This window comes from Schistocerca piceifrons, chromosome 9 (genome assembly GCF_021461385.2).
Source record: "Schistocerca piceifrons isolate TAMUIC-IGC-003096 chromosome 9, iqSchPice1.1, whole genome shotgun sequence".
Lineage (NCBI taxonomy): Eukaryota > Metazoa > Arthropoda > Insecta > Orthoptera > Acrididae > Schistocerca > Schistocerca piceifrons.
In genome coordinates this window covers 106,195,288-106,203,764 of record NC_060146.1, presented here as the reverse complement: position 1 = coordinate 106,203,764, position 8,477 = coordinate 106,195,288, and the positions used below count along the sequence as shown (strand labels likewise).

Sequence of the window (8,477 nt, the reverse complement as noted above, 5' to 3'; positions counted from 1 at the left end):
TATAGAAAAACACAGAAGTTGGACTGTAATTGTATGGTAGACGTACGTAAGGCATCTACTCTACGTTAATTCAGGTGGTGGTGGTGGAGGTTAGTGTTTAACGTCCCGTCGGCAACGAGGTCATTAGAGACGGAGCTCATGCTCGGGTTAGGGAAGGATTGGGGAGGAAATCGGCCGTGCCCTTTCAAAGGAACCATCCCGGCATTTGCCTGAAGCGATTTAGGGAAATGACGGAAAACCTAAATCAGGATGGCGGGAGACGGGATTGAACCGTCGTCCTCCCGAATGCGAGTCCAGTGTGCTAACCACTGCGCCACCTCGCTCGGCACGTTCATTCAGAGGTGATTTCCTACTTTCAGTGAGAAACTGGGCTGAGAAATCAGAATACCAGCAGAGACTAATGGTTGAAAGTGTAGTCTTGATATTGCATCTGCAGTAGCCCTTTTGGTGAGATCTTACACAACCTATCCTTCCTTCATCTTGTTTTCCCTTATAATCATCCAATTTCTCAATGAAACGTTATTTTGAAATTTTTATTTATTTATCAAGATAATAAATATATTGTAGGTATACTAAGAAATAGAAACTAAATTTCACGTATTCATACAAGTTGTCACAACAATGTAATATAGAGGTCAGTTTATATTCTGATCGTCCATCAGTAAATATTAATGTAAAATAAATAATCCAGGTAAGCGAGGCCCCCCTCCTGCGTGAAACTATGTCGCTTCCTAACTACGAGTAACTTAAGTTGGAACCATCACATAAAAGTATTGTTGGCAGCACACTTAAAAGATTGAACAAATACACTAAAGAGACTGCGTACACCGCTTGTCCGTCCTCTGCTGGCGTATTACTGTGTTGCGTGTGTTCCTTATCAGATAGAATTGACGAACGATGGCGGAAAAGTTAAAGGCTCGTTTCGTTCTGTCGCGAGACTTGGGAGAGAGTGCCAAGGATATGATACGCAAGATATGGCGATAATCGTTAGGACATAGGTGTTTCTCATCGAGGCGAGGAATTTCACCAAATTTTTAGTCACCAAATTTCTCTTTCAAATACGAAGATAATTTTGTTGACAGCCTCCTACATAAGAATAAATGATCATCGTAGTAAAATAAGAGATCTAAGTGTTAGCACAGGAAGATTTAATACTAGAATGTAGACTTTCACGGCCGGAAATATCATGTCCATTATAATTATCCGGGCAGTTATGCCGTGGTCGGTTGATGAATTCTGCGGTGATTCCCAACGTTTCCCGTAGTCGGAGATGAAACGTTGGGAATCACCACAGAATTCATCAACCGACCACGGCATAGCAGCCCGGATAATTATAATGCACAGGAAAATTTAAGTCTGTTGCTTGAAAGAATGTGTCTACACCATCAGTGGGAAAATATTACCTCAGAGACAGCCAAAACAGGTTCAGTCCTTGCCAAAAACCTTGACAGAAGTGATACGTAAGACAGGATTGACTATAAATTACTAATATTGCCATTTTATTACGTACATTGTAGTTTTCTTTGTGTGCGTGAATACTTTTTTCCCCAGTGTGTGACGCCAGCCTGTATAGAAAATGTAATTTCATTATGCATAATTTGAAACGTCCCCTTTAAACAATTATGCACGACTGTCCTTAAACTGACACACAATATTTTTAACGCAACGCAATCTGACTTTCAAAAATCCCTACCAAAGAATGGCCCTCACTAACATTAAACTATATCTTTCAGAAATCACTTACCTCACAAAAATCTTCATTACTCGAACTACTGCAATACAGCGAGCGCCACTACTGCCAGCTAAATAAAAGATTCAAACTACGGAAGGCACTAACTATTGATAGGGATAGTTAGCAAATGAAAGATATTAATAGAGAACAAACAATGTATTTACCTTAATAGTCATAATACACTCCTGGAAATTGAAATAAGAACACCGTGAATTCATTGTCCCAGGAAGGGGAAACTTTATTGACACATTCCTGGGGTCAGATACATCACATGATCACACTGACAGAACCACAGGCACATAAACACAGGCAACAGAGCATGCACAATGTCGGCACTAGTACAGTGTATATCCACCTTTCGCAGCAATGCAGGCTGCTATTCTCCCATGGAGACGATCGTAGAGATGCTGGATGTAGTCCTGTGGAACGGCTTGCCAAGCCATTTCCACCTGGCGCCTCAGTTGGACCAGCGTTCGTGCTGGACGTGCAGACCGCGTGAGACGACGCTTCATCCAGTCCCAAACATGCTCAATGGGGGACAGATCCGGAGATCTTGCTGGCCAGGGTAGTTGACTTACACCTTCTAGAGCACGTTGGGTGGCAAGGGATACATGCGGACGTGCATTGTCCTGTTGGAACAGCAAGTTCCCTTGCCGGTCTAGGAATGGTAGAACGATGGGTTCGATGACGGTTTGGATGTACCGTGCACTATTCAGTGTCCCCTCGACGATCACCAGTGGTGTACGGCCAGTGTAGGAGATCGCTCCCCACACCATGATGCCGGGTGTTGGCCCTGTGTGCCTCGGTCGTATGCAGTCCTGATTGTGGCGCTCACCTGCACGGCGCCAAACACGCATACGACCATCATTGGCACCAAGGAAGAAGCGACTCTCATCGCTGAAGACGACACGTCTCCATTCGTCCCTCCATTCACGCCTGTCGCGACACCACTGGAGGCGGGCTGCACGACGTTGGGGCGTGAGCGGAAGACGGCCTAACGGTGTGCGGGACCGTAGCCCAGCTTCATGGAGACGGTTGCGAATGGTCCTCGCCGATACCCCAGGAGCAACAGTGTCCCTAATTTGCTGGGAAGTAGCGGTGCGGTCCCCTACGGCACTGCGTAGGATCCTACGGTCTTGGCGTGCATCCGTGCGTCGCTGCGGTCCGGTCCTAGGTCGACGGGCACGTGCACCTTCCGCCGACCACTGGCGACAACATCGATGTACTGTGGAGACCTCACGCCCCACGTGTTGAGCAATTCGGCGGTACGTCCACTCGGCCTCCCGCATGCCCACTATACGCCCTCGCTCAAAGTCCGTCAACTGCACATACGGTTCACGCCCACGCTGTCGCGGCATGCTACCAGTGTTAAAGACTGCGATGGAGCTCCGTATGCCACGGCAAAGTGGCTGACACTGACGGCGGCGGTGCACAAATGCTGCGCAGCTAGCGCCATTCGACGGCCAACACCGCGGTTCCTGGTGTGTCCGCTGTGCCGTGCGTGTGATCATTGCTTGTAAAGCCCTCTCGCAGTGTCCGGAGCAAGTATGGTGGGTCTGACACACCGGTGTCAATGTGTTCTTTTTTCCATTTCCAGGAGTGTATATATAGCAGTTCATGACAAATTACAAAACTCCGCTATCTCTCTCCCCATATCCACCAGTGCCGGCGGCTCACCTCCAACTGCGCAACGCTACGCGCTGTTCACATCCAGCTGCCGCTGCCCAACACTACAATGGCAGACAACAATGCAAACCAGCCACAGACTGCACACAGCACAGCCAGTGATTCTCACACAGAGCGCTATGTAACGTTGCCAATAAGAAAACATAAACAGCCTACTTACAAATTTAGTCAATTGTTTTATTTGAACAGATAGAAAGGAAACCACATACTGTTAGCTTACCAAATAACCGCTCTGGTGTGAACTTAAGTTCTAATGAATAAAGTTACTGTACTTGAAAAACAGTGTATGGATACCCTTCTCTATGACTGTATATCTTTGCCATGGACAGTCAGGTCTTGCTGTCTAGCGGTAAAAAGCATAGCTGGAAACCGAAAGGTCGGATAATCAATTACCGATCGGTTCACGCAATATTTTATTCTGTCTTTTGATTTAACCTTCACCTCTCAACGATATGTGGAGTTGCCAGAAACAACACGGTGATGTGTCACGTGGAAACACGTGTTGTTTCTGGCAACTCCACATATCGTTGAGAGGTGAAGGTTAAATTAAAAGACAGAATAAAATATTGCGTGAACCGATCGGTAATTGATTACGCGACCTTTCGGTTTCTCGGTTTCCAGGCACGCTTTTTACCATTAGGCTGCAAGACCTGACCATCCATGGCAGAGATATACAGTCATGGAGAAAGGTATCCATACACTGTTTTTCAAGTACAGTAAATGTATTCATTAGAACTTAAGTCCACACCAGAGCGGTTATTTGGTAAACAGTATGCGATTTCCTTCCTATCTGTGCATATAAAACGATTGACTAAATTATGCAATATGTAATTTCATTTCCTGTACCAGCTGGCGTCGCACAGTGGGAAAAAAGACTTCATGCACACAAAGGAAACTAAAATGTACGTAAATATAATGCCAATGTTAGCACTTTATAGTCATTCCTCTCCTACGTATCAGTGAACCTGATTGGCGGTCTCTGAGGTAATATTTTACCACTGATGGAGTAGACATCAGTTCAGTTTCTTCGTATTTCATGTTTTCTGCCCATTCTTTCGAGCGTACTCCAAAGATGTTCACTTGGACTAATTTCTGCGGCCTGTACTGAAAACGTGGGAACGTGGGGAGTATCAGCAAATGATGGCAGACTTTTCGTATGGAGACGACCAAATGGTGAGCAGCATCTCACAAACGTTGAACTCGCGGTGGAGGAGCTATGGTATGGGGATTTATGACAACGTCTGGTGTTGGGCATCTTCTTTTTGTTGGAGGCAAAATGGATAGAGGGCAGTATTTAAATCTTCTGCAGGCAAAAATGAACTTTTGCTAGCTTTGCTTTACTCACGTATTACTACTTCCGATGAGACGCTGACCCTAAGCAGACAGCGGAAATTGTTCGTCAGAGTTTCTTGTACCACACTCTCCATGTACCCCCACGTTTCCAGCACAGATTGCAGACCTCAGTCCAAGTGAACATCTTTGGAGTACTCTTGAAAGAATGTTCAGAAAACGTGAAATAGAATGTAAGACTGCTCTGAAATGATGTCTGAATCATTATTGGCAAAATATTACCTCAGAGATCACCTAAACAGGTCCAGTCCATACCAACGAAATTAACAGAATTGATATGCAGAAGAGGAATGACTACAGTATATTTATGGTAATTTCCAAAAATGATTGCCTACCGAAGTCGCGGGGTCCAAAGGATACATATCGAACGTGCGATCGTAAATCGATCACGCGACTCTAGTGGCGGGCTTAGAAATCAATTATTTATGATCGTCATTTTTATCTGTTTTCCGTCGTTCCCTTAGTTGCTGTAAATTACATACCTCCGCGAATTATTTGTGAGTTTCTAGGGAATCCCATATGATTTATGTCGTTAGTGAGTGGGGTGTCTGGTGTTTTGACGTTTCTTCGGCGGATTCTCTCACATGGAAAAATCCAATTCCAGGTTCATCCAGCTTAGAAAACTGTTCGACTTTTTGTCGCAAATATGGAGTACTACCGAACAGGGAAAGAAGGGGCTGTGTAGACTGTGGTAGTGCGAAGTGTGTAAAATTTCGTAAGAACAGTTTCGAAGCTGAAATACCGTTTACAATTTCATTGCGGACAGTGCGGAAAACTAACGAGTATCAGGACGAATACATGGTTCCACTCTTCCAAATTATGCATCCAGATCACCGTAATGGACTTTCACATGATGACAACACCGACGAAGAGTAAGGTAAGTCGTCTCCTTGGCAATTACAAGCATTTCTGTAACGCTGTTCTTTTGTCGTTGCTACAGCGACCACCGTAAACGTACTCATAACGCCCGCCACCAGTGTCGCATGATCGATTTACGATCGCAATTTCGATATGTATCATTTCGACCCGTCGAATTCGATCATTCTTGGAAATTACCTATTTATATACAAATACACTGAAGCGCCAAAGAATCTCTAATAGACATGTGTGTTCAAATACAATGTAAACAGTCAGAATACGGCGCTGCGGGCGGCAGTGCCTATATAAGGCAACCGGAGTGTATCGCAGTTATTAGATCGTTTACTGCTGCTCCATTGACAGGTTATCAATATAAATGAGTTTGAACGTAGCGTTATAGTCGGCGCACGAGCGATGGGGCCCACCATCTGCGAGGTAGCGATGAAGTGGGGATTTTCCCACACGACCATGTTATATTCATATCAGGAATCTGGTAAAACATGGAATCTCCAATGTCGCTGCTGTCGGGGAAAGATCCTGCAAGAACGGGGACGACGACGACTGAAGAGAATCGTTCAGCGTGACAAGTGCAGCCCTTCAACGCTCGGCCATCAACAAGTGTCAGCTTGTGAACCATTCAACGAAACATCATCGATATGACCTTTCGAAACCGAAGGCTCATGCGTGTACCCTCGATGACTGCACGACACAAAGCTTTACGCCTCGACTGGGCCCGTTAACACCGACATTGGGCTGTTGATCACTGGAAACATGTTGCCTGCTTGGAAGAGTCTCGTTTCAAATTGTATCGAGTGGATGGACATATATAGGTATGGAGACAACCTCATGAATGCATGGACCCTGCATGTCAGCAGGGGACCGCTCAAGCTAGTGGAGGCTCTGTAATGGTGTGGGACAGTTGGAATGATATGGGATCCCTGATACGTTTATATACGACTCTGACAGATGACACGTACGTAAGCATCCTGTCTGATCACCTGCATCCATTCATGTCCATAGTGCATTCCCACGAGCTTGGCAATTCAGCACGTAAATGCGACACCCCACACGTCCAGAATTGCTACAGAGTGACTCCAGGAACACTCGTCTGAGTTTAAAACACTTCCGTTGCCCACAAAACTCCCCAGACCTGAACATTATTGTGCACATCTGGGATGTCTTTCAACGTGCTGTTCAGAAGAGATCTCCACCCCTCGTGCTCTTACGGGTTTCAGGATTCATGGTGGCTACCCGCTCCAGCATTACTTCAGACAATAGTCGAGTCCACGCCACATCGTGTTGCAGCACTTCTGTCTGTTCGAGGGGGCGTTACGCGATATTAGGCAGGTGTATCAGTTTATTTGGCTCTTCATTGTATATTTATGTACACTGTAGTTTTCCTTGTGAGTATGAATAATGTGTGCCCCCAGCCGGCACGGAAAATTTAATTACATTCTGCAGAAGGATAATTTAGTTAATCCCTTATGTGCGCAGATTAGGTTCAAATGGCTCTGAGCACTATGGGACTTAATTGCTGAGGCCATCAGTCTGATAGAACTTAGAACTACTTAAACCTAAGGACATCACACACATCCATGCCCGAGGCAGGATTCGAACCGGCGACCGTAGCGTTCGAGCGGTTTCAGACTGCAGCGCCTAGAACCGCCCGACCACCTCGGCCGGCTCAGATTAGGGATACCGCCCCATAATACTAGTATACCAAGTAGTATCTCTGGTTATGATCTTTAGTTCTGACAAATACAAGGAAAAATGAAGGAAGAGAAGGTTTAACGTCCGGCCGACATAAAGTAATAAGCTTTGCCCTGTCATAGGAACTATCGCGGAACTTGCCGGGAGCGATTTGGGAAAATCACGGAAAAATTAAATGTGGACGCCCGTCATCCTCCAGAATGCGAACTCAGTATGCTAACCACTGGACTACCCCACTCGGTCTAACAAATACTGTTATTCTACACTAACTACGGTGTGTGAACACTTTTTCCACGACTGTAGGTGCTGGAATGAATGGTGACACACAGAGAGGATAGTGGAGTTAGATGTTTCGTTGATGGTAGTGAGAACAGAATTAGGGATGAGAAAAGGTAACAGCAATGGCGTGCCACGCCTTGTATATTCATTCCATTTCACGTAAGTAAAGAAAGAACAGTCTTCACATACGACCAGCATCAAAGGTAGCGCAGATGACGTCAGCTTGACAGTGACGCAAACCTCTTGCAAAGACGGTGAAAGGGGACGAGAAAATGTTCCGCTGAACTATGCGAATGGGAGAGTGACGACAGTAGGGGCGAAAGCAGAAGTCACGGTCGACGGTGGCGCCGCCACGCGGTGACCGCGGAACTCACCGCGGTGCGTGTTGCTGACGTCAGAGAACACGCAATTGCGCGTGACGTCATTAGGGCTGCGAAATCACAGCGCACCTGTTGGTCTTCTAACAGGATCGGAGCGCGTCCGTACGTCTGTGCGGGGCGCCTAACCAAACAGACAAGAGACCCGGTGGCTAGACGACGTGGGGCTAGCAGGCAGAGCCCGGCAGCTCTGACGTCACACCGTACAGTGTCCCGGGGGACGACATGTCTAGTCCTGTCTGCGGGAGAGTTTCTCTTCTCCATCTCCAGCATCTCATGACATTCAAATGAACTGCACAACTTTTTCAGACAACGTCATGTGTTTCAACCAACATGAACTCTACGTTCTACTGTGATAAACACTAAAAACCTAACAATGGCAGCAGTACTTTTTTAATTTTATTTTTCTTCCTTCCCAATATTCTCCCGATACGTATTTTTAGTTCGGCGACAAAATTCTGTTTACAACACACGTACAAAATTCG

The 8,477-nt window shown here is 46.0% G+C and overlaps 1 non-coding gene across 1 annotated transcript; it reads right to left on the bottom strand.

Annotated features, from left to right (window-relative positions):
• Positions 1 to 250: 250 nt before the first annotated feature.
• Trnaa-cgc lies at positions 251 to 323 on the bottom strand. The gene has a single exon. It is a non-coding gene; the product is annotated as a tRNA-Ala (tRNA).
• Between the last annotated feature and the right edge of the window lie 8,154 nt (positions 324 to 8,477).